The sequence below is a fragment of the Trichosurus vulpecula genome, chromosome 7, assembly GCF_011100635.1.
Source record: "Trichosurus vulpecula isolate mTriVul1 chromosome 7, mTriVul1.pri, whole genome shotgun sequence".
NCBI classification, from domain to species: Eukaryota; Metazoa; Chordata; class Mammalia; order Diprotodontia; family Phalangeridae; genus Trichosurus; species Trichosurus vulpecula.
This window is the reverse complement of record NC_050579.1, coordinates 93589635-93612274: the sequence shown is the minus strand read 5'-3', so window position 1 is coordinate 93612274 and position 22640 is coordinate 93589635. Positions and strand designations below refer to the sequence as shown.

The 22640-nt window shown below is 38.3% G+C and overlaps 1 protein-coding gene across 1 annotated transcript in view; it reads right to left on the bottom strand.

Annotated features, from left to right (window-relative positions):
• PRKN (parkin RBR E3 ubiquitin protein ligase) overlaps positions 1 to 22640 on the bottom strand; it is a 1915523-nt gene that overhangs the window by 296587 nt on the left and 1596296 nt on the right. The gene's annotated exons all lie outside the window — the stretch shown is intronic.

Genomic DNA, 22640 nt, shown 5'->3' with positions numbered 1-22640 from the left:
TAGGGGACTCAACAGTTGAGGAAAAAGCATTCATTTCAGTTACCTGCCAGAGGGCCAAGGATGGGTGATGAGAAAGGTAAGTCCAAAAACACGAGAAGAACAGGGAGGAAACAAGGGATGGAAATATGTATTACTAACAACTTTTGGGATTTTGAAGGGAAAGGAAACTTACAAATAATCTACGCCAAGCCATTCATTCTACAGAGGAGGAAACAAATACATTTTGTCCAAGGTCACATAGGTTGTAAACATAATTCAGTGGTTTTTTTCTATCACACCATATTTCCTATTATAAAAATATACATTTTGATACTATGAAAAAATGAATTATATTATGTATTAATAAATTAAAGAATTCTGGGGAAAAACCAATCATTAGTAATAGGACTAGTAATAGGAGGATCTAGGGATATCTACATTTACAGGTAAACCATCCACATACACACACACACACACACACACACACACACACACACACACACACACCCCCACCAACAACAACCAATTACTGATTAATTTTGTTTGGGTTTTGATCCAGATATGACACCTTAGGATAAGGAACTCCATCTGTCAGTGTAGATCAGTACCTTCTTTGTGACTTTATTAGACTCAGAGAGTTTTCTAAGGGTACTAAGAGGTTGTGACTTGATTAGGGTTTCACTGTAAACATGTCAGTACTGGGTCTTCTTGACCCAGAGGCCAGCTCTTTATCCATCATTTCACAATGGTTACTACCTGACCAATTTAGTCAAAACAAGTAATGCCTGTAGACAATGTTACCTATTTCAACAAAGTAACCGAATTTAAATCAATGAGCATTTATTAAGCACTTACTCTTCTGTCAGACCCTGTTCTAGGTGCTAGAATGGAATAGAACTAATAAGAATTTATATTTTACTCTGCTAAGTGCTAGGTATACATATATAAGGGTGTGGCCCTTTCAGACTGACAGTTTTGTTGATTACAAAAAACAAAAACAAATACGAGATTTGCATATTAAAACACAACCCAAAAAAGGCATCCCAAAGAAGCCTTGTTTCCCACCTGTTCATTTGCATAAAACCAACAAGAGAACTTTATGGTTAGAAACTTGGGAGCCCTGAAACTCAGAAATATTTTGTGATTATTAGGCAAATGTCCATTGATTGGTTATGGCCAAGCCCACATATATGAGGTAAATGTACTGTTTAATTACTATTTGTTAGACACAGGTCTTTTACTGAGGAGCCCTTGCCCTGAGCTAGAAAGTTGGCCAAGAAAAAGAGCCTGGTGGAAGTGAGGACATATCTCTCTGTACTGCTGCCTCTGCCTAGGGAGGTGAAAACCCTGCAGAGGTCATACAACAGAGTACAACTAGTGCCTCAAAACTGAAGGCTAAGAATATCTGTCCTTTCTGAAAGGGTATAGCTGGCAGCAAAGAGGTGCTGCCAGTGGAGGAGCATTCCAGCTTAGCAGAGATGCTGCTGCCATTTTTTCTCTAAAGAATTTTTCATTAATTAATTTACTTTTAGTTTTCAACATTTACGTCCACAAGATTTTGAGTTCCAAAGTTTCTCCCCATCTCTCCCCTCCCCTTCCCCAAGATGGTATGCATTCTGATTACCCCTTCCCCCAATCTCCCCTCCCTTCTATCACCCCCCTGACCCTCTATCCTCTTTCCCCTTACTTTCTGGTAGGTTAGATTTCTATACCCCATTCCCTGCATATCTCATTTCCCAGTTGCATGTAAAAACATTTTCTAACGTTCGTTTTTAAAACTTTGTGTTCCAAATTTTCTCCTGTGCTGCTACCCCTCTGACACAGATTACACATTCATCAGTAACTAGATGGAAACTGAGGCCTCCAGTTCCACAGCTATGACTTGCCTTGGCCATTTGTGTTTCCTATTCATGTGCCTCACTATTAATGTATTTTAAATTTGTGCCCGCTCTCCCTATAAATACTCTGAGTGCCTGGGGGAAAGGGATTCTCGGGGAGTGAAGAATGCTGTGAAATTATTCTTTTTGCTTTGCCTTTGGCCTTTGTTAAGTGTTAGTTGAGGGGCAGCTAGGTGGTCTAGCGGATAGAGCACCGGCCCTGGAGTCCAGAGGATCTGAGTTTAAATGTGGCCTCAGATACTTATTAGCTGTGTGACCCTGGGCGAGTCACTTAACCCAGATTTCCTCAAAAAAAAAAAGTTAATTGAATCAGCTGGCCAATTTGTTAAAGGGAAGCACATAAAATTAGCATATTATCCTCCTAGAATTTCAGAAAGGGGCTTTAGAAATCATCTTGTATAACTAGTGGTAACTGATCAGGAATCTTTTCTGAGACACTTCAGCTTAAAGACACTTTAAGGCAGTCCATGTCACTTCTGAATCAGTCGGATTTTTTAGGAAAATTTACCTTATATCGATTCTAAATTTATCTATAACTTCCACTCACTGTTACTAATTCTGCCCTCTTTAGACAAGGCAAACCATCTTGTGATGTTGTATTGAATAGGACCTTAGAGATATCTAATTTGATGCTTTTATGTTACAGATGAGGAAACTGAGACTCAGATCAAATTTAATTCAACAAACATTATTTAGGTACCTATTATATACAAGTGCTATGCATTGTGGATATAAGTACAAAAATGAGATAGTCTTTGCCCTTAAGTAACTTACATTCTACTACAGGGATACAAGATGGACAACAGAACTGATATGGAGAACCTGGGTGACTAGAAGAACGGTGGTATCCTCAGAAGAAATTGGTAAGTTAATCATAAGATTAGGCTTAAAGTGAAAATAGCAAAGTCCAGTTTTTAGACATGTTGAATGTGAGATGCACATAGAACATTCAGTTTGAAACATCTGATAGGCAGTAGGAGATGTATTACTAGAACTCAAGAGCAACCCTACGGCTGGATATAGAGATTTGTGAGCCATGCAAATTGAGAGGATGATTAAATCCATGGGAGCCTGTGCGATCATCAAGAGAGAACAATGAAAGAGAAGAGAAGAGGGCCTTGGTGGTATATCCGCAGTTAGTGGATGTGATATAGATTATGATACAGAAAAGGAGTTATCACATTGATTAGAAGAAAATCAAGAGAACGCAGTGTCAGAGAAGCCCACAGAAGAGAATGTAGGGTCATGCAGTTTGTAAGGCAGGATTCAAACTCAGTTTTTCCTAACTCTGACTAGTTCTCTAGCCACTACAATACAGAGCTGCCTGGCCTGGGGATTTGAATCCCTGCCTATGCAATAAATATTCCTGCTCTTCCCAAGAACTTACATTTCAGCTTGATGAAAGAAGGCCTTTACTGACCCAGCATCGCTTCAGGCTTATGCTTGATTGGTTCTCAAATTAGAAATTGCTCCATCTATCCCATTTTGTCTGCTCCAAGTGAGAACCGACAGCTGACCTTCATCACATATTTGTATATTTGTGGCTACTGTTGTTTAGTCATTTTATAGTCATATCTGACTCTTCATGACCCCACGTGGGGTTTTCTTGGCAAAGAGCTGGAGTGTTTCCTTTTCAGGTTCAATTTACAGATGAGGAAACTGAAGCAAACAAGGTTAAGTGACTTGCCCAGGGTCACAGCTAGTAAGTGTGTGAGGCCAGATTTGAACTGAGGAAGATGAGTCTTCCACTGTATTGTCTATGTATCTCCACTGAGTAGAAACTATCTCTGGAATCCAAGAACCTAGGTTAAAATCCTGCCTCTGATGCCTATCTTGGGCAACTTATTTAACTTTCCTGAATCTCAATTTCCTTATCTATAAAATCAGAGGGTTAGACTGCATGCCTTGGAAATTTCTTCCAACTCTAACGCTACATATCATCTTGAGAGCTTTATACTACATACAAAATGGTACCTGTTGGCTTGATGTTCAGAATACACCTCAGAAGTTGTCTTACTCAGTGAGCAATAACTAGATGACTTTTAGGCACCGTGTTGGAAGGATATGATTAATTTATAATGTAGGAATTTCATGGAAAACAGTATCACACACACAGTATGAAAGAGAGCTCCAGATAGCATATTATGCATTATTTTTTAGAGAACATTTGTCTTTGGAGTTTGTTTGGATCATGAGGAGGATGATGAGGATGATGAGGATGACATTTACCTTTAAGTTATGTTTCAATACTCCAATCCAATAAGCATTTATTAAGCACTTATCATATAGAAAACAATGCACTGAGTGCTAGTTCCACTTGGGCTATTCATTATTATAATTTATACTTTCTGGACATACTTCTGTGAAATGAATAAACTATATACAGTCAATCGAGATAATTAATAGTAGATTACCCAGTGCTTTCAAAAGTGCATGAAATTAATGTTAACATTAACAAAATATAAAGCCAAGTATGAAAAAAGAAAAAAAATAATAGCATTTAATATTTCAACAAATCCCAGTGAAAAATAATACTCTCTTGGACTGACCTACTTATTACTACGTTTTATATTTTGTTAACATGGAGAATAAATTATTTAAATAATACATATCTGCTTACAGATTCCTTTAATAACAGAAGAGATTCATTTAAAAAATAAAAGACAGAATGTAAATAAGACACCATAAAAAAATCACAAAATAGAGACAGTATTTCATAGTCTGTGGGTAGTTATTTAGTGCATAGCACCAAAGAGAAAAGGTCACAAGGTTTATATCTCAAATGTCTCAGTTTTAGGTTTTCTCTCTTAAGGTCATTGAATAAATACTTGGATGGACCTGTGATATTATCAGTATTATAGGCATTGCACCTCCTGGTCCATTTTGGACCATGCCATACTACAAAGAACTCACCCAACATGCTAAAGGCCTCTCTCTAGATTAAATGCCATTGCTTGGATTCTGATGGAGGATAGGGGCTGACCATCAGTTCTCCCTTGCTCTTAGTACATGACTGGCCCAGTTTCTTTTCTATTCATACGTTTCTGTGATGACACCCTTTATGCATCTTCCATGTACAATTCTTTGCTGGTTACATGCTTCAGTCTCTTTGTACCCACTGATAAGTCTCTTCATTGCCTTCTGGGTGACCTCCAACCTTAAGCCTTCAGATTCTGGTATTCCATTCTTTACAGTCATAAATTATCATCATTGGTATTAAAAATAATGACAACAACAAAAATGCAAAAGAAAGACATTTCAAGGAGAAACGGGGGATTATTAAAAGTCACTATCTCCAGTACGTGAGGGCTCCTCTTATACGACTTCTTTATACACTAAGTGGAGAAGAGGAGAGACAGATAAATGTTCCTTGCTCCTCAATCCTATTTCCATACTGTCTCTTTGCACCATCCATCCATTAATCAACAAAAATTTATTCAGCACCTACTATGTGTCAAGCACAGCGCAAGGTGCTGGTGGAATAAGTACAAAGAATAAAAATATTCCTGCACCCATGGAAAAGACAACAGGTACATTCTATAAGTAAACAAAACAGAAAGAGAATAAATACAAGTAAGTAAAGAAGTTAACCATAAGTAACTTGAGAGGGAAGACACAGTGGAGGGGAGGTCAGGAAAGAATTGTTGTAGAAGGTGTTGCTTGAACTGAGACTTGAGGTGGATTGGAAGAGGGAGTGCAGTCCTTGTAGGGGAGATTACCAGAGCAAGGGTGATGAGAGGGAGATAGAGTGTGGTGTGTGAGGAGCAGTGAGGGCAGTTTGGCTGGTCACAGAGTAAAGGAAGGGGGATGATTTGCAATGAGGTTTATAAGATAGGTTGGGGTCAGTTTGTCAAAGCTTATAATAATAAAATAGGATCTTTAATATTATACATAGTAAAAGCAAAATGAGGCCACTGATTATATTTGCTACATGGTTGTATTTGTACTTAAGGAAAATCACTGGCAATATTATGTAAACTAGACTGAAATGCAGTGAGACTTGAGTCAGTGATGCCAATTAGAAGGATGTTCCAATAATCTAGGAAAGAAAGGATGAGGGCCTGAACAAAGGTGGGAGCTGTAAAGGGGATGGATATAAGAAATGTGGTGGAGGAAGAAATATCAAGAAACAGCAACTAACTGGATATGTGGAGTGTCAGAGGGTGGTAGACTGAGGCACAATGTGGAGTTGAGGATAATACTGAAATGACAAACCTAGGAACTTTGAAGAATCTCTACAGCTGTGGAGTTGTTTCAGTCCTGTCTGGCTCTTCAGGCCCCCATTTAGGTTTTCTTGGCAAAGATACTGGAGGGGTTTACCATTTCCTTCTCCAGCTCATTTTACAGATGAGGAAACTGAAGCAGAGTTAAGGGACTAGTCCAGGGTCACACAGCTAGTAAGTGTCTGAGGCCAGATTTGAACTTGAAGAGGAATCTTCTTGACTCCAAGCCTGGTGCTCTATCCACTGCACCACCGAGCTGCCCTTGGAAGAATTGTATTCCAAAAGGCCTTCAACAGAAAAAGGAAAGTGCGGAAGAGGGGTACGTTTGAAGAAAAGATGATGAATTCTGTTTTGGACAGGTTGAGTTTTTGCTTCTGACTCAAGCTCAGGGGAGAGGTTGGGGCTGGATATATAAATCTGTGATTCATTGGAATAAAGATGATAGTTAAACCATCCCCTCCTTTTTGAGGTTTACTCCATACATCTTTACCTCTCAGTCCAAATCCTCATCCCAGCTCTTTATCAGCCTCCAGGCCAATTCCTTCTCCTTTCTCAGGGAGTTAAGTATTTGGTCCATAAACTTCCTTTCCACCTCAACTGCTACTCTTATACGTGGAGACTTTGATTGATATGTGTATGTATATGTGTGTGTGTGTGTATGTATATATATATATATATATACATACACACACACACATATATACACACACATACATTCACACACATATGTAAGTGTATCTGTATAGAGATAGAGATATACATACATATATATTACACACCCATACATACACATAAAGATACATAGATACATACATAGATACATAGATAGACATATACACATAGAGTGAGGGCTCCTCAAGCATCCTACCTCATCAGCCTCCTAAACTTATAAGTCCTCAGTTTTCACTCTACTTTACTCTACATAGGGTTGGGTAAACTCTTGATCTAGTTATCAAAAGGGATCCAATTTGTAAAGCACTTAATGTAGTGTCTGACACATAAAAGGCATTTAATAAATGTTGCTTACCACCATCCTTCACATCTAACTATGCTACCTCCAGAATCTAAAATTCTGAAATTCATTCCTCTTGAGGATAGGGACACTTTTGTTATATTTGCACCTGGGGTTGCTTATCTTAAAATTCCTTGGCATGATCCCTCACTCTCTCCCATTTCCAATGAGGTGGCTGTATCAATAAGGCAAGATTCATGACCTGGAAGATGACCATGAACATGCCTGTACAGTTTGGAATCACAAAGTATAAGAGATTCTCGAGGTAGAAGGTAGGGGAAGTATAACATGTGTTTAGACACAAGAAGATCAAATCCCAGAACGAATAACTCCAATTCAATATAGCAGTAATTGTATTCCAAAACCAGTAAATCCATCTGGATGTAACAACAAGGAAATTATAACACCATATTACAGCAAGGAACCAAGTCATCCTGTAACCTTCCCCCCTGCTGGGGCCTCCCTGTAAACACTCAGAATCCTAACTTTCAGTTCTCTGTTCTCTGTAGCTCCCTGGCTTCCACTCTCTGCTCCACACTCTCTCTGCAGCTCTGTTGTCTCAGAGTTCTTACTTCTCCTACTTGGGCTGAATTCTGACTTTAAGGGCAACCTCTGGGTATATATACTCTCTTAATGCCCAATCAGTAAAAGGGTGTAGGCCTGAGGCTTAGCACTTAGTAAGTAAAGAGTGTAGGCCTGGGGCTTAGCACCCGCCTGCCTACAAACAAACCTCTAATCAAGCTTCCCTTAACTAGCACCACCTGAGGATTATTGAATGGGGGAAGATCTTTAACACTGATTGGCATCACAGTGGCGCATCTGATTGCCAAAACCACTCCCTTTGCATATACCCTTCATGCCATTTTTACCCTTCTCCAGTAGATTGCCCCCTGGATCATCCCCTTTCTCTTGAATCTTCAGCCTCTCCCTATCTTCTGGTTGCTTCATGATTGCCTTCATATGCCCAAATCTACCCTATCCTTAAAAAATTCTTCATTATGACCTACTATCACCTCAAGCTATCAATCTATCTATCTTCTCCCTTTCTCAGTTAAATTCCTAGAAAAAACCCTCTACTCTTATTACCTCCACTTACCTCATCACTCAATTGAAATTATTAAGACTCCAAAATTATTAGTGATCTCTTAATTGACAAATTTGATGATCTTTTCCCAGTCTTGATCTTTCACACCTCTTAACATATCCTGCTGATTACTTGGTTCCTGTGACACTACTCTTTCTTGGTTCTCTTCTTACTGTCTAGCTGCCTCTACTCAGTCTTCTCTGCTGGATCACCATCTTGGTTCCCCTAGGCCCTAAACTGTAGCCTCTTCTCTTCTCTCTTACTTTGTGACCTTGTCACCTTCCATCAGTTTGACTGTCATCTCTATGCAGGTAACTCCAAGATCTACACATGTAGCCAGTCAGCTGTCTATTTAACATTTCAAACTAGATACATCTTGAATTCAACATGGCCAAAGAAGAACTCAATATTTTTACTCCCCAAACCACTCTTCTAACAATATTTATTCTTCAAGGCTTCCAGGTTTGTAACCTAGATTCCTCAGTCTCCTTTGTCTTACAGATCTAATCAGTTGCCAAATCTTGACCTTTCTGCCTTCATAACATGTCTTGTGTCCCTCACCTTCTCTCTATTCATCCAGTGACCACCTTACTTCAGGCTTTCAACCTTTCCTGCCTAAATTATTACAATGGCCCCCTAATTGGTGTCTCTGCCTAATCACTTAAATACATCCTCCACCTAGCTGCTAAAGCAATTTTCCTATATGGAAGTCTGCTCAATAAGTTCTAGGCAATAAGTACCTATTGCCTTTAAGAATATATTTAAATTCCTCTGTTTGATTTTTAAAGCCTTTCACAATCTGTATTAACCTATCTTTCTTGACTTGCTAGACATTTCCCCCCTCTTTCCCTCTATAATCTGGCCAAATTGGCTTTTGCTTTGTTCCACATACAAAGCACTCTTATCTCTCATATCCATGCTTTACTACCTGCCAGTTCTCATATATAATATGCACTCCCACCTCGCAGAATCCCTCATTTCAGGAGGAAGCTCAAAGAGGGAGTCAAAATGGCAGAGCAGGAAGAAGGGTATAATCCAGGTCCTTTCCTGCTAATGATATGATAAGAGCACTGGACCAAGTAATAATCAGGAAATTGAGGGAGAAATTATAACGAGTCATTGTTCCAGGTACAAAATTCACAAATTCAATCTACAAGTGACTAAGGTAACAACTGTGGAAAAGAGATAGGCCCAGGGCACAGACCAGGTCAGTACCTTGATGATCTGGGACTAAGTCCCTAGAACAGAAGTAAAATGTGAGAGTCTCCCACAGAAGTGGGAGAATGAAGACTTAGTGCCCAGAGCCCCAGGATAGGCCAGTAGCATGGAATCTTCTTGGGGTATGGGGGATATCAAAGAACAGACTCAGAACCTAGAGCAATGGAACACCCTGAGCAGGTCATGGACACAGGGGCTGGGATTTCACACTTGGTCTCCAGAGCAAACTGGTAGGCCGGCAACTTGGGACAGCCCAAAGCAGATCATTATAAAATTGACTAAACAAAAAAAATTGACAACAAAAAGCTTTAATGAACCTGGAAGGGGAGAATAACTCCAAAGCATATACAAGCACAGACTCAAATAATAAAACAGCTTGCCAGCAAAATCAACTGGAATTCCTACAAGAATGAAGAGTTAAAAATGAGTTAAAATGATATTATAAATGAGAGTTAAAGACAGAAGAATTGTAAAAGGAATGAGGGATCTAGAAAATGACTTGGAAAGAAAATCAATAGCTTAGCACAAGATGTACAAAATCTTATCCAAAGTGCAGTCTCCATGAAAATAAGAATAAATTAAAAATAAGTGGATCACTCTATGAGACAAAAACAAATATTAAAAGTCAAAAGATAGAAAAATAGAAGAAAGAGAAGCTATCTCAAATAAAAGTAACTGACCTAAAAAAATATCAAGGAAAAAATAATTTAAAAATCACTGGTCTACCTGAAAGCCAGAACCAAAAAAAAAAAAAAAAGCATAGATACCATATTTCAAGAACTCATGAAAGAAAACTACTCAGATCTCTTGGAACCTAAGTGTAAAATGGAAATAAAAAGAATCCACTGGCCATTCCTTGAAAGAAACTCAAAACAAAAACTCTCAGGAACATCACAGCCAAAATCTAGAGCTCCTGAGTCAAAGAAAGAATATCTGCAAGCACCCAGGAAGAAAGAGTTCAAGTACCAAGAAGCTACAGTCAGCTTCGCACAAAATTAGAAACTTTCACTTTAAAGGAGCAGAGAACATGAAATACAGTATTCCAAAAGGGAAAACATGACAGGTTTAAAACCAAGAATAACTTACCTAGCAAATATGAGACTAAATCTATAAGGAGAAAAGTGAACCTCTAATGAGATAGAGTTCTTCCAAGCATTAACAGACTAAAAACAAAAACCAGAGTAGAAACTTTGAAACATAAATGCAGGAATAAACAAAATCAGGCAAATGGAAAAGATGTTATGAGGATGAAATGTCTGTATTCTAATGGAGGAGGGAGAAGGATGATACAAAGAGGCTCCGACAACTAACATGTCATCAGGGGTCATAGATGAAGTAACAGAAGATGGAAGACTTGGAAGTGATTTTTGTTATGTTATGACAATCATAAAAGAAGAAAAGAAATGAAGGAGAAAAAAGATACACTAGGGAAGAAAAGAAGAGGAATAATGAGAGGGAATTTATCTCACATAATCAGGGAGGACAAGTAGAAATCTATACAAATGAGGAAAGGAGGGGCAGAGCAGGCATCACTTGAATCTCACTTTTAACTGATGCAGAGTGAAGTGAGAACAAGAACAATTTATATGATAATAACAGCATTCTAAAAACAGACAATTTTGAAAGACTTAAAAACCGTGACCAATGCAATGAACAACCATGATTCCATGGTGATTAAGAATGCTGTCCATCACCTGACAGGGAGGTGACAGGACAGATATACAGAGTCAGACATGAATCTTTGGACATGGCCAATTTGTTTTGCTTGACTATGCTTATTTGTCGGTGTTTTGTTTTTCTTCCCCCCCCCCTCCCCTTCATGGGCAGTGGGATATGGCAAAGAGAGAGGGAAGATGCTTGTTAAATAGAAAATTTTAATTAAAAAATTCTTTAGCCAAAGTGCCAGTTTCTATGTAAAGGTATTCTTGATCTTGCTACTACTAGTGCCCTATAATTCCAACTCCCTTGTATTTATTTTCTTTTTATATTTTATTCTATATATACTTTTGCATGTCTTTGTTGTCTCTTCTACTATAATATAAGCTCTTTGAGAGTAGGGACTGTTTCATTCTTTGAATTTATATCCCCAGCACCAATCACAGTACCTGGCATATGTTAGAATCTTACTAAATGCTTGTTTATTGAAGCATTCTTCATCCACTTTACTTTCCTATATAGATAGTTAAGCCAAACTCTCCTGGGAGCTTATGGATCTCATTTAGGAGGCTCACAGATGTTCTGGATATCAATACAGTCACTCTAATGTCATCTGCAAACAGGACCATCTTGAGGACCTCAACATATGTAGATAATTATTTCATTTCATTCTGCTGAAGATGCTCAGTGAGAGTGGCAAACACCCTTAGCAAGTGTACATCCCTCTGTTTTATGCCTTGCTTGATATTTAAAATTGGAGGGCTGTCAAGATTATTTTTGTTGCTTCTTTCAAAGAATCTTGCATGGCTTTAATGTATGTATGGGAGATACCTTGCAAGAATAAACTGCTGACTACTGATAAAGTGCAATAATAGAATGCTAATGGCCATGAGAGGACCAAACAAAGAAACATAAATGTGTTACCACCATCTCTGAAAAAAAAATCAACTCAGAGGGACTGTTTTCCTTATGGTGGCTTAATAAAGAGGGATTGCTAGATTATGTAATTTAATTTAAAAACATTTTTCCCCCTTTGAATGATCGGGGTGGTGGAGGATATTATTTAAAGAAACCTACATAGGAAAATTAAACTATGGAGAGACCGTTATTGTTCACTTGTTTCAGTCATGCCCAATTCCTTGTGACTCCATTTGAGGTTTTCTGGGCAAAGATACTGCAGTAGTTTGCCTTTTCCTTCTCTGGCTCATTTACAGATGAGGAAACTGAGGCAAACAGAGTTAAGTGCTTGCCCAGGGTCACACAGCTAGTAAGTGTTTGAGGCCAGATTTGAACTCAGGAAGATGAGTCTTCCTGACTCCAGGCCTAGCACTCTATTCACTGTGCCACCTAACTACCCATGGATAGACCATATCAGACCCAAAGAAGTGGATATTGACAATGATAAATAGATCCACCAGCAAGCATTTATTAAGCACTTACTATATGCTAGACATTTTAGACATAGTAGTATTCTGTCTGGAGTAGTCTTCTGGGCTAATCTAATATAAGGAAGCTGATCTTTCTTAGATCTAGTCACAGAAAAAGGGAAAATTCATACACATCAAAATGCAAGACTATTGGCAGAAAACAGGAAGGTGGAAAACGTTCTGAAACTAAGTAGAGAGTGGTGTTCATTCATTCATTCATTCATTTGTATCATTGCTAGCCATTATGTTCTCTATTAGGAGATATTGCATTCTTTCCTTTGGGGGGCACTCAGGTACAGCAGCAACAATTGCTTGATTCCCGCTTCATTTACTCCCAATCCCCTGTCCTCCTTCAAGTCATGGTTTCTATTTTAGCAAGAAGTCACAAATGCCCCAGTGCACAGTTTCCTCTCCCGTGGCCTCTCCCATCTTCTCACTCAGAGAAGCATCTTTTTTTTTCTCCTCCCTATTCATACTCCCCAGTGAGCCGTCAGAAACAAATCAAAGACAAATTTGTTGCAGAAGATAATATGCTTGGGTTCCGATTTTATTTGCATCGTATTGGGGTCTAAGAGTCAAAAGCAGTCTATAGATGAGCATTAATTTATGACTAAATGATTCCCCCCTGCTATTTGGAGAGGGCCATATTTGCCGCATCTATTAGACATCTTTTAAAGCTCCTTATAGTCTCATTAATCGTAAACTCATTTCTCCTCAGTTGCAGATAGTTAGCCTGGAGGAATAAATGACTGCTTTAGGAGACTGACTCTTACATTGTTTTTATGTGAGTGTGTATTTGTGTGTGCATTTTTCAGCTGTTTCTTAGCTAATAAATCTTTCTAGCTGATCCTGAACATCTGTCATCTACCCATGAAGTGAAATGGTTGGATAGAAGGCTGGACTTTGTCCATTACACAGAAAGACAAAATATTGTGATTTGCTGAAATCAAGTTTTATGAAAACACACACACAACACATTAAAAACTCAAACAAGGCAGGAGGTATCAGCACAGAATCTAACCCTGCCAGTTGTAGGGTACTATGTGTTACTGAAAAGTAACACACTGTCTAGGGGTATCCCGATTTTTTTCTTATGCAAGAAGTCAAACCATTTTGTTCATTCTTCTATGCTGTGACGCATGATCACACATCACAGGAAAGGAAATAAGAAAGGACTAGACTTCATGTAATTATCTTCCTTGCAGGGCTTACTAATGTAAACTTGCCTTTGGAGAGTTCAGCATAATGAACTCTAAAGCACCTCTAAAAGTGGTATGGAGAACTAGGAGAACTAAGGATCTAGTTATTCAACAGTTTCTGAATTCGATTAACTGTACAATCATCTCCTTTACTGCAAAGAGACTCTTGTCAAAGACTTCACATAAATCCAGCTGTATTGCATCTCTTGCATTCTTCTGATGCACTAGTTTAAAAATCCTATTAAAAAGGAAAATTATATTAGCATGTGAAATTCTTCCAGAATATTGGCTAAATCTTGGTGATTATTGTATTTCCTTTCTAAATGCTCAGCAACCATACCTTTAATAATGCATTCCAGAATTTTGACAAGAATAAACTAAAATTCACAGGCCTCCATTCTGAAGACTCTGTCCTCTTCCTTTTCTTGAAAACTTGGGCAAATAAATAGCTATAGAGCACCTCTCCCACTTTCCATCATTTTTTCAGAGATCTCTGACAATGAATGAGCCATCACATTTACCAGTTCTTTCAGAATTCTGACAATTAACTAGCCTACACCTGGTATGTTAAGTCCCTGAGGGTAAATGGCCCTTGATTGCAATCTTCTCACTTATAGTGGTTTTTTTTTTTTCAGATGGGGGAAGGCAGAGCAATTGGGGTTAAGTGACTTGCCCAAGGTCACACAGCTAGAAAGTATGTCAAGTATCTGAGACCGCTTTGAACTCAGGTCCTCCTGACTCCAGAGCCAGTGCTCTACTCACTGCGCCACCTAGCTGCCCCTACAGTGGGTTCTAACCCATACTTCCCAATTTGTTCCATCCCTCATAATACAAAGAATATTCTCCTTTAAAGACAACAAACAGTTGAAGAGATTTTTCCTTCTCTCTCATTAATAACTATTTCATGCCTAGGAAGGATTTGAACATAGGTCTTTGGTTTCCACGTTCATTGATGATTTACTACGAAACATTGCTTCTCAAGGGCTTGTGAAGGAAATCAGAGATTCCTAGTATCAGGAACTATGAGGGAAAGATGCTTCTGGGTTAAGGCAGCATAGATAATGCCTTCTGGCCAAGAGGTTCCATTGCTATAGGAATGTTCATGGAAAAGTTCCACAAAAAGGGGCTCTCTTTTTAAGGGGAAGGTAAGAAATGGTAAATGCTTGAAGCAGGATATATAACTATTCTCTTGCTAAAGTGAATAAAGCCTGGTCCCTTTTTTGTTCATTACCATCCCAAATAAGAATTTTTGTTTAGGTGCTTATTGATAGCACGTAGTTGTGGAAATGAATACCCTTAGACAAAGAGCTGAAATAATCCAGATTCTGATGTCCACAGAAACTAGTCTTTCAATTGAAGCATGAATCATGGAGCATATACAGGGATTTAGAAGGCCCCAAAATTGAATTTGAATCTATGTAAGTCAAGAATTTCGGTTCTGGGCAACAGGCTAAAATTTTCAGACTTTTTGAGAATCCTTTTGACTTGAAATATTTTTTCTTCTGAAATTTAGACTACACTGATATCTTTGCTCTAGGCAACATGAATTAGATGTGAATCTAATCAAAAGGAATATGGAGAGGAAATTTACCTATGTGTGACCACCAAGCTAGATGCCATGAAAGCAGCTATAGTGTAGGAAGAATAGCAGGTAAAATCTCTGGAAGGTCAAATATAAAGAAGTAATTTGTAATAACACCCAAATCCTGAGATATCTTTATAGAAAGACATAAAATATGGCCAACAAAAATGATAAACTAGAGATCTTAACACAAAGAAGTAAATTTGACCTCATAATTATTACTGAAATTTGGTGAAGTTATTAGAATATGGAAGTTTATACTGTATGCAAAAGAAAAAGTACTTGTCACTCAATAGGCAATTATATGATTCCTACTATGTGCAAGTCATCGAGGACACAAATGCAAAGAATGAAACAATCCCTATGCTTACAGTCTATCTGGAGACACATGTATAAATACAACTAAATACTGAATAAATATACACTGAATAAATATAAATAGCTAAGTATAAAGTAGTTAGGGAAGGATGGCACTAACACTTAGAAGGATTAGAATAAGCTCCACATAGAAAGTAGTATTTGAGCAGCATTTTGACAGAAGATGGGGCTAGGCATTGTGGTACACATCTGTAATCTCTACTATTGGGGAGGCTAAGGCTGATGGATATCTTTAGCATGGAATTTCTGAGTTGCAGTGTGATAAGCTGATCAAGTGTATAGTGAGTCCAGCATCAATACGGTGAGAGTTTGGGAATGGAGGAGAGCAGAAAGGAAGAGGGGAGAGCAGGTGATCTAATGTTCAGCCCAGGTCAGAAACAAAGCAGGTTGGAGCTCCTAATTTATTGACTGGTGGTGGGATTGGGTCTTTGAAGAGCTCTTGAGCAGAAGGAAAGAAGGAAGGTGGGATGAGAAAAAAGAAAGGAAGGAAGAAAGGAAGAAAAACATAAAGAAAAAGCTAAGAAAGAAAAGAATGAGGTAGAGGAAAGAAGGCAATACATTCTAAGCATGGGGAACAGTAAATGTGAAGGTGTGGGGATAAAAAAAAAAGTATTATTTGTTGGAGAAGAGAAAGATGGCTAGCTTGGCCAGATCATAAATTATGGAAAGGAGAGGCTGAAAGGTTGGTATCAGGTTGTTAAAGGCTTTAAAAATCAAACAGAAAAGTTTATATATTATCCTACAGGCAATAAGGAGCCACTATAGTTCGGTGAGTAGGGGAATAACATGATTAGACTTGTGCTTAAGGAAAAACACTTTGGCAGCTGAAAAGAGGATGCCCTAGAGTGAGGAGAGACTTGAAGCAGAGTAACCAATTAGGAAATCATCGCAACAGCCTACATGAAGTAAAGAGCTAAACTAAAACAGTGTCTGTGTGAGTACAATATAGAGACAGAAGGGGTTGGATGCAAGAGATATTGTGGAGGTAGAAATGGTTAGATTTGGCAACTGAATAGAAACTGCATGAGCTAGTGAAAACAGATGAAGATAATGCTGATGTTAGAAACCAGAAAGACCCAAAGAACTGTAGCATCTCCAACAGAAATTGGTTATTGTGACAGAATGTTGAGTTTTAGGAACAAGATAATGAGTTCTGTCTTGCACGTACTGAATTTGAGATACCCTAGGACATCCAGTATGAATTGGCCAATAGGCAGTTGGTGATGTGGAACTGAAGTTCTGTATAAGGATGATGGTTAAATCCATGTAAGCTTATCAGGTCAGCAGAAGAAAATCACAGGGCTCAAGACAGAGCTTTATGGCATACTTTCAGTCAGGGGTCATGATATACATGCAAGATGAGCCAGTAAAGAAGACTAAGATGACATGATTAGGGAGAGAACCAGGACTAGCCCATCATAAAATTTGCAACAGGAGAGGAAATTATCCTGAAAAATAAGAATATAGTGATGATTAAGATGAGTTTAGGCACCATCTTAAACACACACACTAGGTAGATTATGACAGAGTGAATAAAGGAATCATAATTAGGATTCTAAGTACTTAAAATGTAGGGTAATCAATTCCGGAATGAAATGAAGTCCTTAAGAATGAAATGTTGGAGACCTAATAGAAATAAATTCCAAAAAGGGAGAAAAAGGGAAGTTGTCTAAACAGAATGATAGGAGGTCTTCAGGTAACTGATCAAACCAGTTAAATTTTAACAAGACGTTAGTAAAAGATGAAAGCAAGGCTAGAGGAGATAAATGCAAAAGTGTGGCATAGTACTTTAAGAATGTTGTCAGGAGTGCTAAGGCCCAGGATGAACTAAGACTGGTTGGGAAAGTTGAAGACAACACCACCAACAACAATTAAAAAAAACCCAAAACCAAACTAACAACAACCCGTGGCTTTATTGGTGAAATGATCAAGGAAGGGATAGGATTATTACCCTGGGTGATAAATAAAGGAGAGCAGAGCTACTCAATTCTTGTTTCAGTCCTGCTTTCTCTACCAAGTAGCATGAATGTTAGACTGCAAAAATATAGGTAACCGGGAAAATAAATACGGGCTCTAATTTCACACTCACTGCCCTTGTGACCTTGGGCAAGTTCCATAACTTTCTTGGGCTTTCCTTTACTTATGTGTAAAATCAGGGAGTTTTGAATAGATGGCTTCTGGGGCCCCTTCTCGCTCTGGATCATTAATTCCATAGTAGTAGTCAAGATGATAATAACAGCTAACATTCCTATGGCATGGAAGTGTTTGCAAAGTGATCTTTACATATATTTAACACCAGTCAAGTAAGGTTGGTACTATAATTATTCCCTTTTTGCAAAGGAGGAAATTGAGGCTTTCATAAAGTTCAGTGAATTGCCCAAAGTCGAGCAGTGGGTTAGAATCAAAGGGAGATATTGATTGAAGAACGGGTAAACAAACCATAGCATGTGAATGTAATAGAATATGATGGCATTTTAAGGAATAAGGAAATTGACAAATAGGTACAAAAAAGAATAAAAAAAAACATACAGGAGCTGATACAAAATGAAGTAAACAGAGATAGGAAAATAATAGACATGCTGACCTATAATACAAATGGGGATAACAACCACCACAAAACAAGTGAAAATGAACACTAAAAAGTTATAAGGAACAACCTTGGCCCCAAATATGAGAAGACACCTCCCTCTACTTCTTTGCAGAGGTAGAGACCCCATGGGTATATGAGTGCTGCATATGGTGCATTTTTTTTCAATGTGTTCATGTGTCTTACTGAATTTTTCTCTTCCTTCTTCCCCCTTCCCCCACCCCAAATTCTTTGTTATAAGGGATGATTCTCACAGAGGACAGGGAATGGGGGGGGGGCAGGGAGAAGTCTAGGTGATATAAAAACATTGATAAAAATCCATTAACCCTCCCAAAAAAGAACCAGTGGTAAAACTTGAACCCAGATCCCTCTGATGCCAACACTCACACTCTTTATATTATACAGTTCTGCCTCTCAAGTACAGCCTCAAACCCTGAAATAAGTGATTGATGTCACTGCTAACATTCTCCGAGGTCATCAGAATGTAAGCTCCTTTAAGGGCAAAGACTGCCTTTTGTCTCTTTTTTGTATCCCTGGTAGTTAGAGCAGTGCCCAGCAGATAAGCTGACACCTAATGAGTGTTTATTGATTGGCCTCTGAATGATTCTGGAGACTAAGAGAGGTAATGAAGGACTGGAGAAGGAGAAATATCTCATTTTTTTAAAAAAGGAAATCTAATGGAGTCTGCAAATTATAGGCCAGTGAGTTTAATCCCTGACAAAATAAATGGAATAGATTATTACTGGTATATTAGTTAACATCTGGAAAAGGGAATGGGGATCACAAAGAAACAGCATGGTTTCATCAGGAGGGGAATAGGGAAGGATATGGAATCCAGAGGGTACATGTTCTAAAGGGCCCAACATAACCAAGTTTTCTCTGAAAGAAAACACCAGAGGCCAAGATTCATACAAAAAGAAGAAGAAGAAAGGCTTCAGGAGAAAAGAAGGCATTGCTGGGAACAGGTGGCAATTGGGCAACGCATTAGTTGGTTTTGTTGCTACTGTTGTTGAGTTGTTTCAGTCGTGTCCAACTCTCTGTGACTCCATTTGGGGTCTTCTTGGCAAAGATACTATAGTGGTTTGCCATTTACTTCTCCAGCTCATTTTACAGATGAAGAACTTAGACAAACAGGGTTAAGTGACCTGCCCAGGATCACACAGCTAGTTAATGTCTGAGGCCACACTTGAACTCAGGTCCTCCTGACTCCGGGGCTGGTGCCCTGTCTACTGTGCCACCTAGCTGCCCTTGTTGGTTTTAGGAGACACAAAACTGCAGCTTTGGAGAGGAGTTTTCCAAGGGCGCTGTAGGGGAGCTAGAGGATTGTAGATAAGGTGAAGCCATAGAAGCAGGAGCTGACCCCAGGAAGAAGGAAGTAGGTCACAGATGGGAACCTAGAATTGGTACTTGACATAAGACTTGTCCAGCAGTACACCGAGCTATATTGTTCAGTAATTAACTGAAAGTCAAGGATGGAAGGGTGGGTTAAGAAATGACACTCATCTGGAGGTGAGATATATAACTATTCTCTCTTCATAGGGGATAGAAGACTAGTATTATTCTGTTTGTTAATACACTGAATAAATATTTATTTTTAATTTCTTTAATTTTATTATTTTTCAATCAGTAAAAATTTGCCTCTCTGCCCCCTGCCCCCACCATGAGAATGAAGGAAAAACAAAACTCTTGTTACAAGTATGCATAATCAAGCAAAAAAAAATTCTACATTGGCCACATCCAAATATATATATATATATATATATATATATATGTGTGTGTGTGTGTGTGTGTGTGTGTGTGTGTGTGTGTGTGTTACATTCCGAGTCCTTCAACTCTTTATATGGAAGTAGATGGTGTCATTAGTCTCTGGAATTATAAATCTTAATTTTTATATGCTTATTGTTAATCTTAAAGGAATGGCACTTGAAGGAGTGGTCCTTAATATTCCTTACAGGACAACTAGAAATAAGCCAAATTCAGATGATCCCAGGGTTATTCTGGGTGGATACACAAAAACAAGAGGCTACTTGCTCCAAGATCAAACTTGGATCTTCTCAAGTCCGGAGCTTGGGTTTTGAAGTTCATCCCCTGAAGATATTTGAGGAGCCAAGTAACATACCTAGTTCTATTCACACACACACACACACACACACACACACACACACACACACACACACACACACCATGGGTCTGTGTCATGAAAGATGGCTTGGAAAGGCGAGAGGCTATAGTGATAGTCCAGGTGGTTGGCACTCAGGGCCTGAAATAGAGTGGTGGCAATGGGAATAGAGAGAAGCAAATGCATGGTAGAGAAATCATGAATGTGGGATCTATAGCACTTAGTAATGGATTGGTTGTGAAAGGTAAAGGTGGTGGAAGAATCAAAGGTAATCTTCTGATCCTGAGACACTCAATGAGTGGTTGTGGCACAGACAGAAATAATGAAGCCAGTGGGCGTAGGTAGAAAGATAATGAACTCAACGTGACTTGATACAATGAGCAACATTAAAATCCCCACATTTTTACACGAAATACAAGGTGCTTCAAATGATATGTTTTTTAGGAAGGTAGGCAGGGGTGGGATTCATGTAATCATCATTATCTTTATCTCTCTGTGTATCCAATCCAAGGAGTATGGATTTTGATTAATATCCCTGAATTCAATGCTAAGGGCGAATGACAAGTGGCCTGATTTCATTTAAACCCAAACAGAGGACATGGCTGATTTGTTTTTGTTTCTTTTTACTATTATTTGTCTGGTTATGTTAGAATAAATATAGGTATCACTTAAGATATATATCATACATATCATACATGATAAATATGTATGTGTATATATACATATATGTTGAAAGAGATGATTTATCAAATTATGGCAACATAACTAAACTATTAAGCTGTATTTCAAAAATCCACTTCTTGATTCTATAGGAAAATGGCTTTAAAATATTATGGTATCCCAGGTAGCTATGCATTTAAAGTCATTTTTCAATATTTTTGCTAATGGAAGGAATTAGTATCACACATAACACAAAATGACAGATCATCAGAAAATAATTTGTTTGGTTTGTGAATGTGCTTTTTTACTTGCATTTTAATATTCTAAATGTATATTCTGAAAACATACAAATACTTCAAGTTAAAAATAGTAAGACACACCATAATGTCTTGTCTCGGAGGGGTTCAGACACTGTCTGGCTTTCCTATACTATCTCTGCATTCACCCATTTACTTTCTACTTCATCCTGGAGATGGATAATATCAACTAGAAGACAAAGAATCAGCCCAAGTTGAATGGCTTTTTCTTGGTGATACATTTTTTGAGATGGGGAAAGGGTAGTTTGGTTGGAAACGTTTCTTTGGGCACCATAAGGTCAAGCAAAGCTTGTTTATTCTGCAGACCAACATTATTACCCATTGCGCCTTATTGATTTTAACAATACTTCAAAAAAGATTTGCCGCAGCAAAGCCATTATATATATAACATATATAATATATAATATGTATAACAATACACATATACATATATATATATATAAAACCTATCCCTGGCAAATCAAGCTTTGATATATAGCTATACGAAAACATTTTAAAATTCCATGTACATTTAGCCAGATGTATTGATATCACTGGTATAATTCCTTCACATTAAGACTACCCAACTAAATGTATAGTCTTAGAGAGTGGCTCAGAGACATAAATGGCTTGCTGTTGTTGAGTTTGTTTCAGTCTTGTCTGACTCTTCATGACCCCATTTGAGGTTTTCTTGGCAAAGATACTGCAGTGGTTTGCCATTTCCTTCTCCAGCTTATTTTACAGATGAGGAAACTGAGGCAAACAGAGTTAAGTGACTTGCCAAGGGTCACCCAGCTAGTAAGTATCTGAGGCCATATTTGAAATTGAGAAGATGAGTCTTCTAGACTCCAGGTCAGGCACTCTATCTACTGTGCCATGTAGCTGCCCTTTAAGTGACTAAGCACACCTACGAAGTATCAGAGGCAGCATTTTGAACCCATGCCTTCCTCTGACTCCAAGTCTAACACTTTCTCAACTACTCTGTGTGATCTCTCACAAAATTTTTTATTATTTTTCAATCAGCAAAAATCCAGCCCTCTTCCCCATGAACATCTCCCCACCCCCCTCCACCTCCCACCCCCACTGAGAAAGAAGGAAAAACAAAATCCTTGTTACAAATATGTCTAATCAAGCAACAAAAAAGAAATTCCACATTGGCCGTGTCCAAAAATGTTTACTTCCATTCAAAATATGATGTGCTTTGTTGAATGTAATGTGGTTTTTATTCTATTTTATTTTATCTTGTTTTGGACTCGCAATGTGATTATACCAGTGAGGAGTGAGGAAATTCTTCTACCTACGCATATCAACACTTGCTCTAC